Below are 22,931 nucleotides of genomic sequence, written 5' to 3'. Positions count from 1 at the left end.
CGTTTGAGAAGCTTGTCAACACCAGACACTGAGTGTCTGATCAGATAAATCCCTCCTCAGTTAAAAACCCTTCACACTGGCTTCTTTTTGCATCCTCAAACTTTTTTGCATCAGCGGACTTTTTCTGTAAAGGGCCAGAGAGTATGTGTTTCCTGGCTTTGTGGGCTATGAGGTGTCTGTTGCATGTACTTGGCCATGCCATTTAGCCTGAGAGCAGCCATAGATGACATGTAGATGTGTATAGATATGGATGGGTGCGGCTGTGTTCTAACAAAACATGATTTATGGAAACAGACAGCAGGCCAATCTTGGCCTGAGGGCCATAGTTTGCCGACCTCTAATCTCAATACCTTACTTTGTCCTACTGAGCCCTGTAACCTGCTTCCTCGGGTTTACCGTACACGGTCTGCTCTGGGTACGATAATTTCCTTTTATTCCGAGAGCCACCAAGCTCTTCCCTGCCTCAGGATCTTTGCATATCCTATTCCTTCTCCCTGAAGAAATTCTCTCGCCTTGGCTTTTGGCCAAGACTGTGTTTCTTCATTCTTTCTGTCAATATGGGAGCCCCTCAGATGTTACCCTTTGTGTCTCATGTGACATCCTGGTTGAATGGAGCCTCCTTGGAAAGATTTTCCCATCAAAAGCCACTTCCACTTCATCTCAATCCTTTGGTTTCCATCTTTGGAAGGACATATTACAAATATTAATTATCTTATTGTTTACTTGTACTTTGGCTTTGGTTTCTGTCTCCCTCCCCCCAACCCCTCTTGAATTTAAGTCCTAAGAGGGCAGGTTCCTTGTCTGTCGCACTCTCTGCTCACCCCTATTTTTTGGCACACAAATAGTGGTCTCTGGATTTAAAAAGCAAATACTTAAAACCTCTCAATCAATCATTATTTGATCAATAAGAGACAGTCCCCAACCTCAGGGAGCTCACAGTTAAGTAAGGGAGTTAGACGCATAATCACAACTTATAACATGAGGAGGATTAAGACCGCCATATGTCTGAAGAATAGAGGGCTGGAGGGATTTCTGAGCAAGAAGTCTGAGAGAGGCAAGTAGCCCCAGAGTGGGTAAAGAATAAAGTAAGGTAAACAGGCAGACACACAGTGAGAAGAAAGGGTGTGGGGCAAGGCAGGAGGGCAAACATCTCACATTCCACAGATGGAAACAAGAAAAGAAAGGAGAAGGTAACTGATATTTATGGAGCGTGATGTTGGTGTCAGCTACTCAGTCAGGGATTTTGCATACTTTTCTTTCAACAACCTTCCAACATAAATAGTATTATTTTACCAATGCTACAGCTAAAAACGGAGGATCAGAGAGGGTAAGTGACCAGACCAAGGTCACACAGCTGGGAAGTCAGCATTCATACCTAAGTCTTCTTTGGTCTATATATCATGTGACCTGAGATGTAGGGTAGGGGCAATGTATTCATTAATAGGCCTGCATTTTCTTTTCTTTTCTTTTTTTCACACATACACACTGTATTTTATTTTTACAAGAGATAAATAAACTGGCACCAAGCATTGTAAATGGATGACCACAACAGAAGGAACAATGATTGCAATTACCAAACACGAAACACACTCATACTATGTCATAATATTGACATTCAGTCCAGGAATCCTCCACTGTAACAGCGCCTTTACTTTGTAGTGAAAATTGATTTGTATATTTTTTGCCTCTGAGTCCTTGTTGGATTTTTTCTTTTTTTTAATTCAAACTGAAAGTCACAAAAATTATAATCATCTTCATCACTTCACTCAGTCCCATGTATGGCCTGCATTTTCTTCAGGAAGGTGTTTCCTTCTCCCCAAATCTTGTCCTAGATTTAATTACCTTTTAATTACCTTAATTACCTTGGTGGAGCTGTTTGTCTTCTCTAGATGCCCCTTGATCAGTTACGCTGGCTAAGAGGGGAAGGACTGAGGGATCTTTAATGAATGTCTTATCAGCTGTAAACACATGATTCCATGATTCCATTTGCTCCTCATGGCAGCCACCCTGGGATGCAACAAACTGTCCCATTTTACAGAAGAGTTAACTACGGCTGGAGAGGGTCAACAGCCCACAGTCTCCCAGCGATGAAGAGCTGGACCTCCAGTCCCTGTCCTGTATCCCCCACCCCACATGGCCTCAGCACCCTGAAGGCCAGTCCGGTTTCTAAAGAATTGAGTGGGATGCAGGGTTCAGAAGCGGTGACGAGGGAGCTGGCTTCAGCTGGCCTCTCTAGATGGTGACAGCCCCTCCTAAGTAGAGACTCTGAGAGGGAAAATAAGAGCACACCTGTCTAAGCAGGGAGGTCAAATTGCCTGAGGAGAAGCTATTAGATATATGAGGAAATTCTTAGGCGATTCTACTGGAAAAAAAGTGCTTACCTGCTTTTTTTCTTTCCCCCCACTGAGTGTTCATATAAACCTTCTGGGCAATGGAGAGGAGAGGATGCTGTGTCTGAAAGCCCGCCAGTCTCCTTCTCCCCAGGGGGACTGGGACTGATTTGATTCTGCCAGCTAACGTTGTTCAAGGCCGACTTCATCTCACCCAGTCGTCGTCAGAGCTGCTAATAGGCCCTTCAGAGCTCATAAAGAGATGACCAAATCTGGAGCTGGGGGACTCCAGCTCATTTATCTTCCGCAGGCCCGATCAGATCTGATTTTGTACGCTGACGGCTGGATGCTCAAGTGTGGTCCAGCCTGCGTCTCGGACTCCTGCTCAGCTAGGCTGGGTGTAAGGACCCCAAGGAGGGGCTGGGGTCCTCTGACCTGCTGGGGTCTCACTGTTCTGACATGGAAGACAGACACTTTCCTGCCAGCCCTATTGATCTGTGGATGAGAAAATAAAAGCGTTTAAGCTTGGAAGGGAAGGATGAAGCCCACTAATGGGGGTGTCAGTTACCACTTTGGGTCCTCTGCATGCTGCAGTGGCATCCGTGAGTGTATGGCTGTGTATATCTGCACGATCCCTGTGCCTCTTGTTATGTCTACGTCAATCAATTTGTAAGCTTCTTCCTGGGGAAGATGTCAAACAAATGTGGAGTCACAGCTACACGCACATACCACCTCCCAACACAAATACGTGTACCAAATCCATGTTAGCATCTTTTAAAAAACTAATAACATTCTGCAACCTTGCAGACGAATTATTTTTAGCTGAAAATTGGGCTCATCTTTTCCATGAATATCTCTTATTCATCTAATTAGGAGAGGCTGTTTGCGCAAAAAAAATAATTGGGGGATTCTCATCAAATATATTTAACCCATATATTCTTCAATTAAATGAAACGGTGAAAGTGATGATAATAATAATTACCATCATTTGAGTGCTTCCAGTTTGCCAGATGCATGGCCATCATTTACTTTTCATAGAACTCAACAAGGAGGCCACCTTAATGGAACTATTTTACGGATAAGGAAACTGAGGATTAGGGGATGTTCTGCTTAGCTATTGCCACATAACAAACTATCACACAACTTAATAGCATAAAAAAACACCTGTCTTAGTGGGTTCGTAGAGTCTGTGGATCAGGAATTTGGACAGGACACAGCAGGGCAGTATTCCCCTGCTCCATGAGGTCTGGATCCTCTCCTGGGATTTCGTGCGTGGCTGGAGTAACCCAAACAGCTGGGGTTTGGAATAGATGGCTTCTAAGACTTCCAGGATGGCTTCTTCACTCCCATGCCTGGTCCCTGGGCTGCGTTGGCCAAAGGCTGGGCTCAGCTGGAAATGTAGACTGGAGCATCTACCATGGCCACTCCAACGTGGTGGTCTCAGGGTAGTCAGGCTTCTTATATGGTGGTCCAGAAGTCCAAGGGTGAGTGTTCCTAGAAACCAGGAAGAAGTTGCTTGGCCTTTTATGATCTATCCTTGGAACTGTGACATAGCGTTACTTCTGTTAAACTGTATAGATCTCTAAGCAGTCCTAAGTCCACTCAGACTTGAGGGAAAGGAACATAGTCTTCAACTTTCAATGGGGGAAGAGTCAAAGAACTGGGTACCATGTTCTAAAACTACACCAGAGGGGTTAACTAACCTGCCCAAGATTTCAGAGCGAGGAAGAGGCGGCACAAAGATACGAAGCCAGGTAATCTGACCCCAGGAACTTTCTCTCTTAGTAACCGTACAATACTTCAAGCATTGCTGGACAAGCAATAGATGTTAAATTTATGTGAGTAAAATATGATTCAGTTTAATTTACATTATCAATCTATAGGGCAGACCAAGAAATGGACAAGGAGCGTTGTTTAGGGAAAAGGTGAAAGGGGGTGACCAACTGGAATCAGGCTGTGAAAGGGAAATTTCAAAAGTGTTTGCTAACGTGAGTGTTTTCACGATCAAAATTAAAGCCGTGACGCCTTCAAACTATAGAGGAATCAAAGAGATTTTTAAAAAAATTTTATTTATTTATTTATTTTTTTTGTGGTACGTGGGCCTCTCACTGTTGCGGCCCCTCCCGCTGCGGAGCACACGCTCCGGACGCGCAGGCTCAGCGGCCATGGCTCACGGGCCCAGCCACTCCGCGGCATGTGGGATCTTCCCGGACCGGGGCATGAACCCGCGTCCGCTTCATCGGCAGGCGGACTCTCAACCACTGCGCCACCAGGGAAGCCCAAGATTTTCTTTATTTAAGTCTCTGCCTTTACACTATGGAAAAGTTCCTGCCCTCATAGTTGAAAAGACGCATGGTGGCCAGGAACCAGCCAGTTGGCTCAAAGAGTTCGTGGCTCTGTTTCCATGAACACTGGGAGAACCCAGAAGACCTGAGGCTGAAGTTTGCGAAGAACTTCTGTGATTCTTCAGAGCCTGTGCCTGCAAGTGCTCAGCCTGAATCCAGCCTTAGGGCTTCTCAAGGGAGTAAAGACTGTGCATCCAGGATGGTTGGGCTGGGCTCAGAGTTTGCAAACCTGCCTGCAAAATTGAAGAGTCTTTGGTGGTGATCCCTTCTGCAATTCTTTCCATGGGAGATAAAATTCCAGGGAGTGACTTCTGAGGCTTCCAAATGGGCAAGGGGTGAAAAGAAATGTACAGACAGAGTCATGGGAGTGTCCAGTTGAGGCTCTGAATCCAAGTTTTGGACAAAGTGTCCTGACTTCACCTTTGATTGGCATCTGGACCAAAGAAGCAACTGGCCAGGCATGTTCTGGCAGCCAGGGCAGGTCAGGGAAGCTTCTTGCCTTACCTGAAGAGACAGGTTTATTCACAGGCCTGTAGTTGGCTTCCCTGGAGGCTGGAGGGTTGTACCTTGGAGGAGCGCCTTGGTGGTCTCCCTCAGCAGGCACTGAGCTCACAGCACATGGAGGTAGCCTGGCTGGTGATACATGCGGAAAGGACTGGGCTTTGCTGGCTGACCCAGGCTGATAATTCACTCTGATGAGCAATGTCAGTGTTTGGGTGGCAGGGAGTGAGGTTTCTCCCACTGAGGTGAGGTGTAGGCTTCTCCTGTAACCCCTAATAGCTGAGCCATTTAATACTGAGGGTTTACAAAGAACCTAGTGCTATGCTGAGGATTTGTCTTGGGGTGGGTTCTTCCAGAAGCAGAACCCAAGACCAAGATTCCAGGACAAGTAGTTTATTAGGGAGGTCCAACCCTCCCTAATAAGGAAATGGGGGAATGAGACAAAGAAATGAAGGCAGCAGGATAGAGTGTAGTATCGCGCCAGTTAACATCGGGGGGGATTGGAGCCTACCCCTGTGGGGAAAGTCTGGGGCACTGTGTAATACATGCATTTCAGTCATCCCACATGAGGAGTGAGGGAGCCGTGGTATTAATACATTGGATGCCAAGGTTGCTGCTTGAAGCCTGTTGCTGAAGGTGTAATTTTTAGCACTTCCAGCCTTCTGTGTATTTGTGTGCATGCACACACACACATACACGCCCACACACACACACACACACACACACACACAGAAACTTTCTGCAGTTTGGGCCAAATTTTAAAAACAGACATGTTGACCTTCAGTCTTATAAATACAGATTGTGGGAGCTTGAAATCCACTTGAACTCCTTGAAAGCTCCAAGGGACTTGGAGGCACACCCACTAAGGGGCAGCCTCTAATGGTCCTCAGCACACCCTCCTCAGCTCTTGCCAACTCTCAACCCCACTGACCACCATTGCCATCCCAGCATACCTGAGAACCTGGCATAGTGGGGTTGTGACTTTAGTTCTATGCATAAAGATGTGGCATGAAGATGCTTATAAGGCTCTCTTTTTTCTTCATTCATTCATTCATTCTTTCATCTAGTGCTCTATCCATGCAACCATTCAACCTACTATGTGGCAGGTATTGTGTCAGGGACATGACATGTGTCCACAAAGAAAAAGGTCAATGCCTATGCCCCCATGGAGCTTAGCATCTAGAAGTGACAACAGACAAAAAAACAAGCAAGCATAAAATACATTGTAAAAATAACTATTTTGACAAATGAATAAGACTTCATAATCAAAAAATAAACATGATGAGAATGGGAATCTGCCAAGATAGGAAGGTCAGTGGAGATCTGTCTGTGGAGGAGATATTTTGAAGCTAAGAGCTACCGAACTAATGGCAAGGTGCTAACCATATGAAGAGAGGAAGAGAGCATTCCAGAAGATAGAACAACATGTGTGGGGCTTTTCAGGGGAGAAATAGCTGGGCAAGTTCAGGAACAGAAGTAAGTCCATCCCAGTAGGATCCTAGTGAGTGAGGGGGAAGGTGGCATCAGATAAGGTTGTAGAAGTGGGAAGGAGATGGGTTAAAAGGGCTTTTTGAGCCAAACTGAGGAACTTGCATTATATTGGAGGCCTATGAGAAACTGCTTGAGAATTTTCCATATGGTGCTGACATAATTTTCTTCATTAAAAAAAGTCCCTCAAAAGATGCTCAATATCGCTAATTACTAGAGAAATGCAAATCAAAACTACAATGAGGTATCACCTCACACCAGTTAGAATGTCCATCATCAAAAAGTCTACAAATAATAAATGCTGGAGAGGGTGTGGAGAAAAGGGAACCCTCCTACACTGTTGGTGGGAATGTAAATTGGTGCAGCCACTATGGAGAACAGTATGGAGGTTCCTTAAAAAACTAAAAATAGAACTACCATATGAGCCAGCAATCCCACTACTGAGCATCTATCTGGAGAAAACTCTAATTTGAAAAGATACATGCACCCTAATGTTCATAGCTGCTCTATTTACAATAGCCAAGAATGGAAGCAACCTAAACATCCATTGATAGTTGAATGGATAAAGAGAATGTGTTTTATATATATATATATATATATATATATATATATATATATATATAATGGAACTAGAGATTATCATATTAAGTGAAGTAAGTCAGAAGGGAAAAACATCATATAACATCACTTACATGTGGAATCTAAAAAAATAATATAAATGAACTTATTTACAAAACAGAAATAGACTCATAGACATAGAAAAAAACTTATGGTTACCAAAGGGGATAGCAGTGGGGGGAGGTGGTGGTGGTGGAGAGAGATAAATTAGGAGATTGGGATTAACGTATATGCACTACTATATGTAAAATGGGTAAGTAACTAGGACTTACATGGAAATATATTCAATATCTTGTAATAATCTATAATGGAAAAGAACCTGAAAAGGAATATGTATATATTCCTTTTCAGATTCTGAATCATTTTGCTGTACACCTGAAACTAACAGAACATTGTAAATTAACTATACTTCAATTTAAAAAAATAGTTAATAAAAAAAAGTCCCTCAAGACACTTTATGAAAATTAGATTGAAGCAGTGGAGGGGTGAAACCAAGGAGACCTGCTTGAACTCTGTTGTATTTGTTCTGGTGAGAGATGATGATGGTGCTCTGGCCAGAGGTTAGGTGATGGAAATGCAGACACATGACATATTTGAGGTGTGTTTTGGAAGTAGGAACAGAGGGACTGTTTTTAAAAAAAATAATTTTATTTATTTTTGGCTGCGGTGGGTCTTCGTTGTTGCATGCAGGCTTTCTCTAGTTGCGTCAAGTGGGAGCTACACTTCGTTGTGGTACGTGGGCTTCTCATCGTGGTGCATGGGCTTCTCATTGCAGTGGCTTCTCTTGCTGTGGAGCATGGGCTCTAAGTGCGCAGTTGCAGCACGTGGGCTCAGTAGCTGTGGCGCACGGGCTCAGTTGCTCTGCAGTCTGTGGGATCTTCCCGGACAAGGGATCGAACCCATGTCCCCTGCATTGGCAGGCAGATTCTTAACAACTGCACCACCAGGGAAGTCCCCAGCGGGACTTTCTGAAGGCTACATAGGAAACAGCTCAATCCTTTGCCAAGAACCAGGAGTCAGCCTTGTTCAGATCCTGGGCCTCAGGATGAGTGAGAAATATGTTCACCCAATGTGGTCTGGGGAATAGACAGAAAACAAACAAACAAAAAGTCAGACTTAAATCACACACCAAGTCTCTGATAAGCAGAGGACCCTCGCTCTGGAAAATGTACATGTATACTTACGAAAATTTTGGTGTACAATTTCAGCTGACGTTTGGATTCCCAAAGACCCTCCATGGACCTCCGTCCCCCTACATGAAATGTCAGGTGGAAGTGATGTGTATGTAGCAATCCAGGCTGTATCATCCTCCAGCTTCCTTCTTCCCTTGCCTCAGATCCTGACCATCACTGGGAACGTCATAAGTCTCTGCAGCCATGATTTAAAAATCTGTAAACTAGAGACTTGCGTTGACTCTCCATATTCTAGAAATCTATACCTTGAAGAGTGGACAATGGCAGCCCTCTTTCAGGCAGGTTTATACATAATCAATCTCTAGTCTAAGTTCTCCAGAGACAGGAATTCCAAGCATCTCCTTCAAGGGGCCCTGCGGTGTTCTGCCATGATTAAAATGCAGTCCTATCCTGTTCCCATTTGTTTTGTCCCCTGAGAGAGGGATGGGCCAGTCAAAGTGAAGCCTTGAAGTAATATGGAAATATGAACACATGTGGTTATTAGGGTGGAGGTATTCTGGGTCATTGTTTTCTAATTTTGAGTTTTCTGTTTTGCTGGTATAACACTGCTTAAGTAATACATTTTAAAAAGAACCCCAATGAGATCAGACCTCAGAAATTATCTCTATTTTCAGTTTGAACAAACAAACAAAACAAAATATCCCAACACAATCAGTAAGTCTTTATTTTTTTAAGTCTTTTACTGTTCACCAGTAGATTAATTTTTTCTCTGTGTGTAAATTTTTTATCGTGTCTCTTTCCCATGTGTCTTTTAAATGCAAAAGGCAACTCCACACATTCAAGGATGTATAAGATATCCTCACCTTATGCTTTAATCACCAGAACTTCTTGCCTTTCCTGATTTGTGAGGCTATTTATGACTCCATGCCTTGCATATACTCTTCCCTCTGCCTATGATGCCCTTCCCACTATGTCTTCCTGGGAAACTTGTACTTTTTTTTAGGTCCAGTGGAGAGGTTGTCTCCTCAGCCTTTGTGAATCCATAGACAGAGGTGTTCCTTCTGTTTTCTCTATTTCAGTCTCCTCTCGCCCAGCCCTCTGTCGTACTATGGGTCATATTTTATTTTTAATTATTTGTTTCCATGTCTGTCTCTCCCTCTGGATCCTTGAGGGAAGGGATGGAGATTTATTTATACCTTAATTGCAAAACCCAGCCCAAATCTGGCACATAGTCTAAGCCCAATAAGTACATGCTGAATGTATGCAATAATTTTGGGGTGCCGATGCAGAATGTGGGTGATATCCTAACCCTGGCATCTCAGGCCCTTACTAACAGTTCCAGTGTCATGTTGATGTTATAAGGAAATGTTTTTACTCATGGAGTGGAGTGCCTTCTCACCCTCCATCTACTTTGTCTCATGTCTATTCTTACAGGCCACTTCTGTTCTGCCTACCTGTGTGATTTTGATGCCCAAGGCTATTCACTTATTCTATCATATATTTACATATTTCAGAAATATTAATCGAGCATCTATCGAGGCTGAGCACTGTGATACAACTATGAACAGGATGGACAAAGGCCCTGCCCTCTTAGAGCTTGGAGTCTGGCTTGGAAGACAGAAAAGGACCTGGTAACCATAAATTAAGAAGAAAGTTTAAGAAGATGACAAATGTTACCCATGAAGCAAAGACATTGTAATGGTAGAGATATAAGTAGATGGTGTGGTCTGGATTCGAGGCAGGGGAAGAAGGAGGCTGAAAGGTAGTAGAGCCCGACTGCTAGATACACATCACCCTACATTTCATTTGCCTAGAAGTAGTCACATGATCACACTGAATGAATGACCAGCAGGCTGGAAAGTACATTTCTTGGGTGACTTAGAAGAGGGACATGGAAAAGGATTTGGTAGCCCCTTATATAGCATCATTTCTGATGTTTCAGCCAAGACCATAAAGATGAGATGGAAGCATCTAGAAAGACTCCCACATGGAAAGACTATAAGCTAGGGGAAAGCAAATTGGCCCTTGATGACTAAAAGGATGTCATTATGTCTAGCACATAATAAGCAAGGAAGAGAAAACTATGAGATGAATTAGGAGAGGTTGGCAGGAGCCAGGTCATTTAGGATTTGCTTCCGAGAGCTGTAAGAAACCATCAAAATGGGCTTCCCTGGTGGTGCAGTGGTTGAGAATCTGCCTGCTAATGCAGGGGACACGGGTTCGAGCCCTGGTCTGGGAGGATCCCCCATGCCATGGGGCAACTAGGCCCGTGAGCCACAACTACTGAGCCTGCGCATCTGGAGCCTGTGCTCCACAACAAGAGAGGCCGCGATAGTGAGAGGCCCGTGCACCACGATGAAGAGTGGCCCCCGCTTGCCACAACTAGAGAAAGCCCTCGCACAGAAACAAAGACCCAACACAGCAAAAATAAATTAATTAATTAATAAACTCCAACCCCCAACATCTTCTAAAAAAAAGGAATCATCAAAATGTTTTAAGCCAGGACTGTCGTGACCATTTTTAGAAGCTCACCCTAACTGCAGTGTGGAGGAGGGTCTGTGGGGGAATAGTAGGAGCAGGGAGACCACTCATGAGGTTGTTACAGGATGTGAGGAAGGGGATGATGGTGGCTAAGAATGGGTGGTAGTGTCAGCGTTTGTATTTCCATTTTCTAAATCACAGAAGTAGCAAAGTGGATGTTGCATGCTGAAATTTGCTCCTTACAGATCAAATACTCATTTCCCCATGCTCCATTAATTAGTTGTTTATTGTGTCATTCTTCTGTGTATAATACCATATTGGTTTGTGTCTGTTTTCTAAGCACAAGCATCTATTATCGAGCTTCTGTCTGGCCAAGGGGCATGAACTGGAAGTGCTAAGGAAGTGAAGAGAAGGAAGAAGGGACACTGGCCAGGGATTAAACCAAGGAGCAATTCACAGAGAGTGCAGAGCTTCTGGCAGGGATTTGGAGGATGGAGAAGCCACAGGAACCATAGAAAGAATGGGGATTCCAGAGACAGTGCTCTGGTTTCCTGGGAAGTACCTTTATATGAGTTACTTTAAACTCCCTGGACTTTGTATGGCAGTTTTGAAACTCTAATTAAAAGGGTGTAGGTTTTTAAATCCAATAGAAATGGGTCTAAATTTAGGTTTTACCTCTACAAATTGTGTGAGCTAGGGAAAGATGTGTCTCCCAGCTTCAATTTCTCATTTGTAAAATGGCAATTGTATTAGTCAGCTTGGCTGATGTAACAAGCATCCCCAGTATCTCATTGACCTACAAGAAACTTTTATTTGTCATTCAGCTGTATGTCCCCTGCTATGCCTCTGCTCCATGTGCTTTCTCATTCTAGGATTAGGCTGTGAGCTATTCTTGGGGCAGAAGGAGAGAGCAAAAGAGAAGGCAGAAATGTGTAAGCCTCTGAGAGCTTCTTAGACAGGGCAAATAGCACATCTGTTCTCATTCCATTGGCCTAAGAAAGTCACATGGCCCAATCTGTTATTAAGAGAGGAAAATATATTCTATCTACAAAGAGGCACAATGAGTCATATGACCATGGGAGAGAGTGTATAGTTGGAAACATTAATAAAATATGCCACATCTACCTTGCAGAATCTCTGCAGGAATTAAGTGAATGAAACATACAAAGCACCTAACAGTGTCTGACACAGTAAACACTCTGCAAAAGTCAATTCTTATGAAGTAGCCCAACTTTAATACATATTTGCAAACGTAGAATTAAAATGTGCTTCTTTTTGCCTTCTACTCTCCTCTTTCCTCTCAATAACCACCTTCCTTGCACATAAACAGTACCTTGTGCAAAACACACATCTTTCAGTGGCAGGTAGACCTTGGTTTGAAAGTCAGGTGTGTTGCATACTCTTGTGTGACTGGCTGAGATCAGCTGTTCTCTCTGAGCCTCAGTCTGCTCATCTGTAAAATGGGGAGAAAAGGATTGATGTAAAGGTTAAATCTTCTTGCTCAAAAAACTCAGAAATTTCTCTTTCCTCAATAGATTTTTCCTAGTTTCTGGCAAGTTCTTAGAATAAGTGTCTTCTATTTCAATTTGAGGCAAGAAAAGCTCATCTTCATGCCATATACTCAGAGCAAGTAAACCTTGAGTCTTTCTCCAGTAATTATTGCCATTCCCTTTACTGGAAGAAGACTCAGAACTCTTCTCTGACTGTCAAATACATAGAATTTCTTGAGGGTCCCTAGATACTCCAAGCTTTCCCATGACTCCATGCTTTTATTGGTGCTGGTCCTTCCACCTGGGATGCCTTCATTTATCTGAAAAAAAAATTCCTTTGGTGAATGTTCCCAGAGCCTTCTCACCACCCCTCCCCCATCATCAGAGTTAGTTAAGTAATTACCCTTGACTCTATGCTTTTAAAATCAGACATACACTTACTTGGTAACATATGTTAGTGGACTAGGGTATTGACTTTTGGGTGTGATTACTTGGATCAAACCCCATCCCTCCTTCCTCAAACCCCGGGACTGAGGCAAGTAGGGGCCAGTTTGCTATGAGTGAGATGCTGAACAGTGCCCAGGTCATCCTGAGAGATCAGAAACCTACCCGAGGCCAGGTAAGAAAGTGACACGATCATGCTTGCACTTGAGAATGATATCTCCATGGCTCTGAGTGAAATGGACTGGAAGGGAGCAAGGCTAGAGGACACCGTGACCATCCAAGCAAGGGATGGTGCCCTCGGTCTTCAGGAAAACTTGTTGGTAAATACCACGTTTCCTGGCTGGGTTTCTTTTCTTTTGTTGACTGCCTGGGATTGTGGAGTGCCTGGGTTTCTGGTAGATTCATTCTCCTCTAACGCAGCACTTCTCAAAGTGTGATCTGCCTCTGACTGGGGCTTGTCTGTGGACTTTCGTTACCAGCCCTCTATAAGAGAAGCACAGAAGCTGAGTATAAGCATTCATAAACTTTAGTAAGTATTTGGTATCCAAGTTCATGATCTAGTAACTGATTTTTATTTTATTTTATAAAAGTAGTGGCAGGTAATGGATGAGGATGAAATGAACAAACAACGAGCACATTCAACCAGCCCTTCACCGGAGAGAATTCAGTAAGCATGGACGTCATGTTCCCTGTGACATTCTCTCTCTCTTTTTCTTTGCTGGGGCAGGAGAATTTTAGTTATTTTCTGGATTTTAGTGAAATCAGATTACAACACAGTTGAGTTTCAGACACTTCTAATCTTTTACTTTGAGTGTATTTCTTGGAACCTAATGTCCTACTTTCTTCTGGTTACAAGACTGCCAACATTTTGTCTGGATAGGGAGGGGCTGTTTAAATGTTTAATCCCACATTCCCACCTACATCTCTCTCTCTTTCTCTCTCTCTCTCTAATTACTAGACTTTCTTTTTTAAAGTAGCTTTTAGTTTACAGAAAAGTTGAACAGGAAGTACAGAGTGTTATTGCGTACCCCTCTCCCCTGCCATGCAGTTTCCCTTATTAACATCTTGCATGAGGGCGGGTATATCTGTTGCAACTGAGGAGCCAATATTAATACCTTATTATTAACAAACGCCTATAGTTCACTCTTCGTGCTGTGTATTCTATGAGTTTTGCTAATTGCGTAATGGCATGTATCCATGAATACAGGATCGAATAAAAGACTTTCACTGCCCTAAAATCTCTGGAGTTCCACCTACTCATCTTTCCCTCCTCTCCCCAAACCCCTGGCAACCACTGATCCTTTTTCCCATCTCTGTAGTTTTGCCTCTTCTAGAAGGTCATATAATTAGAATCAGACAGTATGCAGTATTTTCAAAGTCTCTTTCTTGTTCTTCTTTTCCCCAAGTCTTCATGCCCCTTCCATCATCTCAGAACAAACACAGGCACACACACACACACACACACACACACACACACACACACACACGTTTCCTCTAAAGCAGAATAGAAAAGTTGAGAAAAAGATAAAAGCCTGTAACTAGCATGGCTCACAACCTCATTAAGGGCATTTGGGGGGTCATTTTCTATCTCTGCCTACCTTCCTATCAGGAAGTAAGCACTGACTTTTCACCCCACTTAGGAGAGCCAGGCCTCTCCTCCCAGCTCCGTCTGCTCACTTCTTATTTCCCTAGAAGCAAGGGCCTCTTTGCCTGTGCTGTGTCTGGGTGGTAATTACTTTGTGTCTGTTCTGCTGCCTTCAAATTATTTTTCCCACCTTCAGAGTAATTGCCTCCCACTTCTTGACTGTGATCTTCTACAGGGCGCAGGGGACCTGTCTCTTGACTCTCATGTTTTTACTTCTGATGTAAAAAAGTCCCCTTGAACTTGCATTTACAGACACCAGCAAAGCTCGAGTGTCTTCACATCAGCGGACAGGTCCCGAGGGAAGGGTGTTTGCAATTACCGCCAGAGCTGGCTGAGGGATCAGAGAGCTGCCAGGCTGGTGAGGCCTGGCCTGGGGAGCATCTCTGATGAGTGATGGGGTCATTATTATAAATGTTATGCGGGGATGTGGGTAAAGTCCCATGGCAGGAACGTTTTTCTCCCTTTATCTTGTCTCCGCTGTAAAGACAGACAGACATATACATACATATATGCATAGACCCCAACGCAGCCCAGCTAGGGTGTGGGGAAGTGAAGTTAGACCAAGGATTTGTCATATGTTCTAGAACAATCCTTCTGCAGGGCCTCTGTCTTCTCAAAGTCTCCTCCTGCCAGGTCATCTTCTCTTCGGGGGCATGAGTGTGGCTTAGTCCTAAACTGGAGGACTGATTTCCTTTTTTTCCAGCTTTTTGGTTCTAACATCTAATAATTTATATATTTTGTTGAGATGTAGGTTTTCTCTCTATGGAGATATTTTCTCCATTTTTGTTTCTTGCAGGGAAGATTAAAAGAATACCTAGTTGATCCTAGCCTCTTGCATCAGTATAGCACTTTTTTGGGGAACCCCCCTTTCTCTTGCTCCTCACTGTGTGCGTCTAAGTTCTGTGCAGCAGAACGTTGATAATCATCCCTTCTAGCCTGTTTGGTAAATCTATGTCCCTGTGGGTGGGCCTAGTGTCCCCTGAAGAAAGGAGGCACACCCAGTGTTAACCATATAGGAACCAGGCCATGCCTATCTGGAAAATTCCATTTTAGGAGGCATGGAAGGGACCTCCCAGTCTCTCCACTTTAGTTTCAGCCTTTGAGGAGTCTTGATATCCTTAGGATGGTCCAGAGTTTCAGGGGTTCAAGATCACCTCCTTGATGGGGAGGTGTGATGGCTGGTCTGCTCTGTGCCCTAAGTTGTCTGGTTATTTCTCGCCTGTTCATTCCCTTCAGTTAACCTAAGGCATTTAGAAAAGACTCCTTGGAACCTTACAAACTTATCTCCAAAACACTTCTGAATTCAGGCAAGGCCCTCGCCTCGTCATTTCAGGGGAGTTATAAAGAGACTGTAGTGCCTCCCAAGATCAGCTGCAGTAGCAAGGCATGTTCCAGAGTCCATGTTTTCAAACCATGACTCGTATTTTAAAATAGTCACCATAGCCCATCATTATCTTCTGAATCTTAAAGCATCCTTATAAAGTGATATTACTCTTGCTTCCTTGTTGCAGGTGAGGAAACTGAACGTTTGAGACTCTGTATTCCCACTACCCATTCGCATTTGACATCCTCTATCTTCTGCTGTCTTTGGAGGATCTGTGCTGCATATTAGAAGAGGAAGTTGAAATTTTTGTTGGACTTTTTGCAACATGCAAAAGCACCTTTGCATAGTTGGTCTAGCTGGATGGTTGAAGTCTGTGTGCAGAGCAAGACAAAATTGTTTTTCTCCTTTCCTTTCTTTCTTTCTTTCTTTCTTTCTTCCTTCCTTCCTTCCTTCCATCCTTCCTTTCTTCCTTTCTTTCTCTCTTTCTTGGAGAATGACACTGCAGTCCCTGGGAGTTATGTGAAATACATGGGGGAGAAACCACATACCAATAGATGGAGGAAGCAGGACTCAAAATTATTTCAAGTCCAGGACTCCTTCCTCTGGTGCTTTATTTTGGCCTAATTCAGAAGATGGCTAGATGTGGAAATGCCCAGGATTGGGAACACAGTGGCAACACAGAGTCAAATATGGAAGGACCCCCAAGCCCCAGTGGGCCACAGCCCTCCTAAATCAGGGCTTTCTGTACATTTGCATGGCACATCTCCTGGCCATTCTGGAAATGACCACAAGGACTCCTATGGTTGTGTCAAATATCTCAGTGTGTCAGTTAATAGGCTCTGACAAAGGGCCAAAACACTGCGGAGATTTGAAACAATTCTGTGGATACCTTGGTCCTCTACCTGATTTTACCAGCTCACAGAAAACCAAGGGAAGAGCTTGATGTTTTTTTCTGCTTCGAGGATCCCAGTGATTATTCTCTTTCTCTGTTTCAGCCACCACAGGCTACTGACAGACTGTAATGCTCTGACAACTCCTGAACACCAGAGGTGAGAAGGATATTTACATCTGAGGATCTTGACTACTTGGTGGGAAGGAATTACCTGCTAAGTATGGTCTCAGAAAGAAGTTCTTTCAGAGGTTGGATGAGGACAAACTGAAGAAACTAGGCCATAGCTCTTTGGAATCGTAACAATATTCCAAGACAAATGTTTCTCAGGGCCTGGGGTTATATTTCCTACATCTGTCACACACTCAGGGTGTGACATAGGGGAATGTACTTCCCCTCCCTAAGCCACAGATCCTCATCTATAAAGCAGGGAGCTTGGAATTCGAAGGTCCCCAATATCAAGCCTTGACCGGGGTCAGGTTGGCGATTCAGAAGCTCAGGCTTATTGAGAAAGGACATAACCAGGTTGGGGCAGGGCTTGTATTGAATAACGAGAAAGGGGCATGGTGATCAGGACATGAGCCAGTTTGGAAAGAAAGTCTAAAAAAGTCTGATCTGGTGGCCCAAGAGGACAGCAGGCATCTCCTAGGAGTGACAGCCAAGCCAGGTCAGGCTCTGGGCAGGCTGCCTAGTTTGGGGAATGGCATTGATGTGCGGGGAGAGACCGGACAGGTGTTAGGGCCCAAGCCAAATGAACTGGAGGTCAGGATGGGGCATTCGTTCTAAACAAGGTGCCTGAGTGCAAAGTAGGCCTGAGTCAAAACCTATTCAACCAGACAACACAGCATGACTGAGTGGCCACAGACAGACCCGCTCTGGGTACAGGGGACCCCGGGTTTAAGACAGCAAGAGTAATTCTAGGCTCATTTGCCTTCTCAGGGCAAATATATGTCTTGGCTGGAGGGTTGGAGAAGCTGGACAGACACCTTTAGAGCTGAAGTATGGTATTTCCACTTTAATCTAATTAAAAATAACAATAGCCAGTACACATGGGTTGCTTTCTCTGTGCCACAGTATTCTAAGTGCATCCCATGTGTGAACCCCTGGGCAGGCTGGTTTTAAAGCTTTTTCTTGTTAAACACTATGGTAGAAAACACTTTTTTTTTGTTGTTGTTATTGCCAAGATCAAACTATGGCAATATCCATCCCTCTAACTATGACCTATGCCACCACTGAAGAATCCAGGCAAAAATATAGAGAGTGGGGAGGGGTAAATGGAAACCTGTTTAGACTGAAGACTCTTAGGAAATAAGGGCCCTTTCAATGACAGCATCCATGTGGGTTTCGTTGTCAGTCCTTCCTTTTCCAGCACGATCAAGGGATTAATCACACTTGCATGCTTCACCAGTCACCCCTGCGTCTTTCCAGCAAGGAGTCCATGCTCCCAAGCTGGAGGTGACTCCAGGCACCATCCTCCAATTTCTCCTACAAATGTCTCTTAGGTTCCTCTAGGTTTGGATGTAGGGTGACTGTGGAGAAACTCATATGGGATATTAAAAATGCTATAAGAAATATTTTTTAAATGTTTTAATCACATTTATCACACGTCGGAAAATGTAAAATCACACTTTCCTATAATGTCTGTCATTTCTGACCACACTCCTGGGGAGGTGTATGAGGCACACTTTGGCTTTCTAACACTAATTACATATTATTTTAATTAAAAAAATTTTTTTGTATTGATGTATAGTTGGTTTAAAATGTTCTGTTAGTTTTAGGTGTACAGCAAAGTGATTCAGTTATATGTATACATATATTTATTCTTTTTCATATTATTTTCCCATATAGATTATTACAGAATATTGAGTAGAGCTCCCTGTACTATACGGTAGGTCCTTGTTGATTATCTACTTTATATATAGTACTGTGTATATGTTAATCACAAACTCCTAATTTATCCCTCCCTAACCCATATGATATTGACACCATAATCTCTCTTCCATCTCTCTAATCCCACTAAAAATGCCCTAGTTCTGACCTTCACTATTTCTTTAATCGCTGTCTGACTTACCTCCCTGCCTCTCCTATCTCTTCACTTCAATCTGTCCTCCACGCCCTCAGAAGCAGCAGCTTCTGGCTCAGAATCGTCATAAGCCTCCTGTCACTTACAGTTCTATATCCAGAATCCACATTCCACAACTAAATCCCCTAAGAAACCCCCTAAATACCTACTCCTATCTTAGCTTTCACTCATGAGTTTCATACTCTCCAGGCGCAGCAGACCTGATCATGTTCTCAGTGTCCCTAACTTAGTCTTTTCCATCTGTCAAAAATATTCTTTTCCATCTCCATCTGTGAGTAATTAATATTGGAAAGTCCATTTCTGTTTTCAGTGTCCAAATCAAAGGCCAACTCCTCCAAGAAGTTTTTTTTTTTTTTTTTTGCGGTACGTGGGCCTCTCACTGTTATGGCCTCTCCCATTGTGGAGCACAGGCTCCGGACGCACAGGCTCAGAGGCCATGGCTCACGGGCCCAGCCGCTCCGCGGCATGTGGGATCTTCCCGGACTGGGGCACGAACCCGTGTCCCCTGCATCAGCAGGCGAACTTTCAACCACTGCACCACCAGGGAAGCCCAAGAAGTCTTTTTTTAAAAAAAAAAAATCTATCTACCTATCTATCTACCTATCTATTTTTGGCTGCGTCCAGTCTCAGGTGCAGCATGCAGGATCTTTTGTTGCTTCGCATGGGCTCTTCATTGTGGCATATGGGCTCCTCTCTAGTTGTGGTGCGTGGGCTCCTCTCTAGTTGTGGTGCGAGGGCTCCTCTCTAGTTGTCGCGCGAGGGCTCCTCTCTAGTCGTGGCATGTGGGCTTCTCTCTAGTTGTGGCATGGGCTCCAGAGCTTTTGGGCTTAGTTGCTCCAAGGCATGTGGGATCTTAGTTCCCCAACCAGGGATCGAACCCCTGTACCCTTCATTGGAAGGCAGATTCTTAACCACTGGACCACCAGGGAAGTCCCCCACGAGGCCTTCTTATACCTCCAACCTCATACCTCATCATTAGAAAGGATCACATCCGACTCTAAATCCCCATTGCTAACTTTCTTACCTCTATCTTACTTCCTCTAAGAATTGCAGGTATCCCTGCTATCTAAGAGTAGAGGGTTCCTGGGAGGTCTTTTGTAAGGTGAAATGGCATAGAGTGAAGAAGCAATTACCTTAGGACAGTCTTGCCAATGGATGCACAAAATAAATCGAGTTAAAGCAGAGTTGCTCATAGACACAGTTCAAAGCTATGGCAGCTTGATGCTGAGATGCTGAGTGCCATTCTTGGGGAAAAAGTTGGCAGTGTCTCTCTCGATGCTTGGGGTGGAAGCTGTCTTTATAAGACTTACTGCAAAACCAACACTGAATGCTATTTTTGCTTTTTGTCTTCTTTTTTTTTGTAAAAGTGAAAATCCTCTTGGGATTTCTCTCAGTGAAAACAGGTACTAATGTAGGTCGTTTGTAAAGTGAACTTTTGAAAAGTGGGAGAGACCTGTACCTGTGTTTATGTCCACATTAACCACTGGCTGGGATCACCATGAGTGAATGACCATATTCTCCAAACCAAAACTGTCCTGGCACACAATAAGCTCATGGTAGTATGGTAGGTTGCAACAATGGGCCCAATTCTTCATCTCTATCTGCATCTACACTCTTTGCCTTATGATTTCGAAGTGCCCACCCATCCAACTCTGACTCTGGGTTTGGCCATGCTGTTTACTTTGGCCAATAGATGGAGTGGAATGATGATGTGCTAGTTCTAACTTCAAGTCCAAGAGGCACTGCCTGTTTTCAGGTGCTTTCTTGAAGCTCTGCCAAAGTCTTATAAACATGCCTGGATCAGCTGGCTGGAGGGTACGAGACACATGGAACAGAGCAGAGCCACTCCGTTTGCTACAGTTGAGACCATCATAGGTAAGTTAGACATGTGAGCAACCCCAGCCAAAATTCAGCAGAGCCTCTAGATTACTTCCCAACTTACCCAGAAGCATAAGCAAAAAATTCTTATATTGGATGCCACCAAGGTGTTGTGGGTGTTGGTGACATGGCATTTTTTTAGCCAGAGGTAACTGATGCAGGTGAACCAAAATGCATCGAGCCATCTTAGGTGTCAGTAGATCCTCCTCCCTAAAAGTTTTACATATAATGATGAAGAAAAGAATATATATACATATATATGTATATGTACATATATATATGGCACATATATATATCAATATATACATACACACAATTGTACCAAATTATATGTGTAGTTAAATTAAAATACTAAATATGCATACACACCATAAATATAAAACACATGTATGTATGATGTTTCTATACATATATGACATCTGTGTATTTATATAGATTTGTCCCTGAAGGTGCACATAAGATACTGTGGTAAACTCCTGGAGAATGGGATAGGGGAGTGGGGTAAAGGAGAGAATTTAGAGTTTGTTTTTTATTCCTTTATGTATTTCTTGACCTTATAATGAATATATCATAATTTAATAAGTTAGAATCTGATTAAAATTAATAAAATAATTCATGCTAACTGTAGAAAATTTGTCTGTAAGAAAGAATAAAGCAAACATTTTAAAAACCTCTCATGCATATTCTTTATGGATTCTCTATTGAGATGACACAAATACTATATTTTCGTCAATTCTTTTAGCATTTCATCTTTACTCTTTGAAATTTTAGTCAGTTTAAATCAAATTAGGTCAATTATATGAGGTAAGTGGTGGTGGGGGGTATTTGTCTTTCTCTAAACCCCAAAATATTTAAACAATCATCCATGCCATATTTATTTAATTTAATAATCCTACCCCACACTTTGAATTATTTAATACTCATATATTTATTCTGTATTTGAATTACTGTAGCTTTTTAGTATGTTTTGACATCTGGTAGGGCAGATTTTACCTTTTACATTGTATTTTATTTTTTTACATTTTGAGCCATTTTCATGCATTTCTTTTGTCTAGCTGAATCAGAAACAGGCTGTCAAGTTTTCAACAAAGATACATGTAGAATTTTGAAACTGTTTCTCTCACTAATTTGGGCATTTTGTTCCTTTCCTCCTCCTTCTCCTTCTTTTCCTTCTTCCTCCTTTACCTCTTTTTAAAAATCTCCATTTCTCCCTCACCCTCCTCCTCTCCTTCTCATCCTCCTTCATCTTGCTCATTTCTTCATCTTAATCTTCATCTCTTTATGGATTGCTATTTACAAGATAAATATTCAAGCATACAGAAAATAAAAATATTGGTCAAATCTTGATAGGTTGTGTTTGGTGTATGCATTAGATACCTTAAGATGGAGATCTGAAATGTTACAGAAACAGGCATATTCCTCCACCCAAATTTCCCTCCACCCTCCACAGTAACCACAGTTATGAAATTGGAGTGTACTCTGTCTGTGCATGTATTAACATTTACTTTCACAACACACATTTACCCATAATCATGTGTAGTATTGTTTTGTATATTTAAAACTTTCGTACAAAATGTTCCATGCTGAGCATGTCCTTTTGCATCTTGATTGTGTGTGCATGGGGGTAGGGGGCAAAATAGGTAACTTGTCTTCATGAAGATCCTGCATATATCTTGTTTAGTTTTACTCTCGATTATTTAGACTATTTTCATGGTCTTAATGCTAAATTTACATGACTCCAACTTTGCTGATGGCCAATGCAACCAAATACCAGATGAGATCAGTCTTTTCCTGTTGAAGTTTGATTTCATCATATCAACCTGGTATCCAAAGTATGAGGGAACCTGTTCCATCTGGAGAATGCACATGCTCGGGCTTCTCCTTTCCTATTAGGGAACTCCTGCAGGGGAGCCCTGCCTGTGATCTTCATCTAGAAGACTAGTCCCTAACCACTGCTTGGTTCTCACCCATCCCCTGTCCATTGAGCCTAGGACTATGCCTGTTTGATCAGAATTGTGGTCCCAGTCTTACCCTGTATTTGGTGCCAGTATAGTACAAACTTTAAGCCCCTAAACTATGCACCAACTAGATTTTCCCAGATATGTCTCCATAGACATCCCCAACTTCATCTTAAACCAGATTGAACCTCTCATATTCCAGACTGGCTGTTGTCCCACCAGGTATTTTGGTGGTGTAGTGATTTATTTTGTTTTTATGTATTCATTTGAGTTCCTACCACCTCTATCATCTAGGTTCATGTTTTCTCCTGATTCTAACATCCT

Source organism: Delphinapterus leucas, chromosome 15 (assembly GCF_059928025.1).
Source record: "Delphinapterus leucas isolate spDelLeu-1000000601 "Yukka" chromosome 15, BTC_Dleu_Yukka2, whole genome shotgun sequence".
Classification (NCBI taxonomy): domain Eukaryota; kingdom Metazoa; phylum Chordata; class Mammalia; order Artiodactyla; family Monodontidae; genus Delphinapterus; species Delphinapterus leucas.
Note: the sequence above shows the minus strand (reverse complement) of the source record.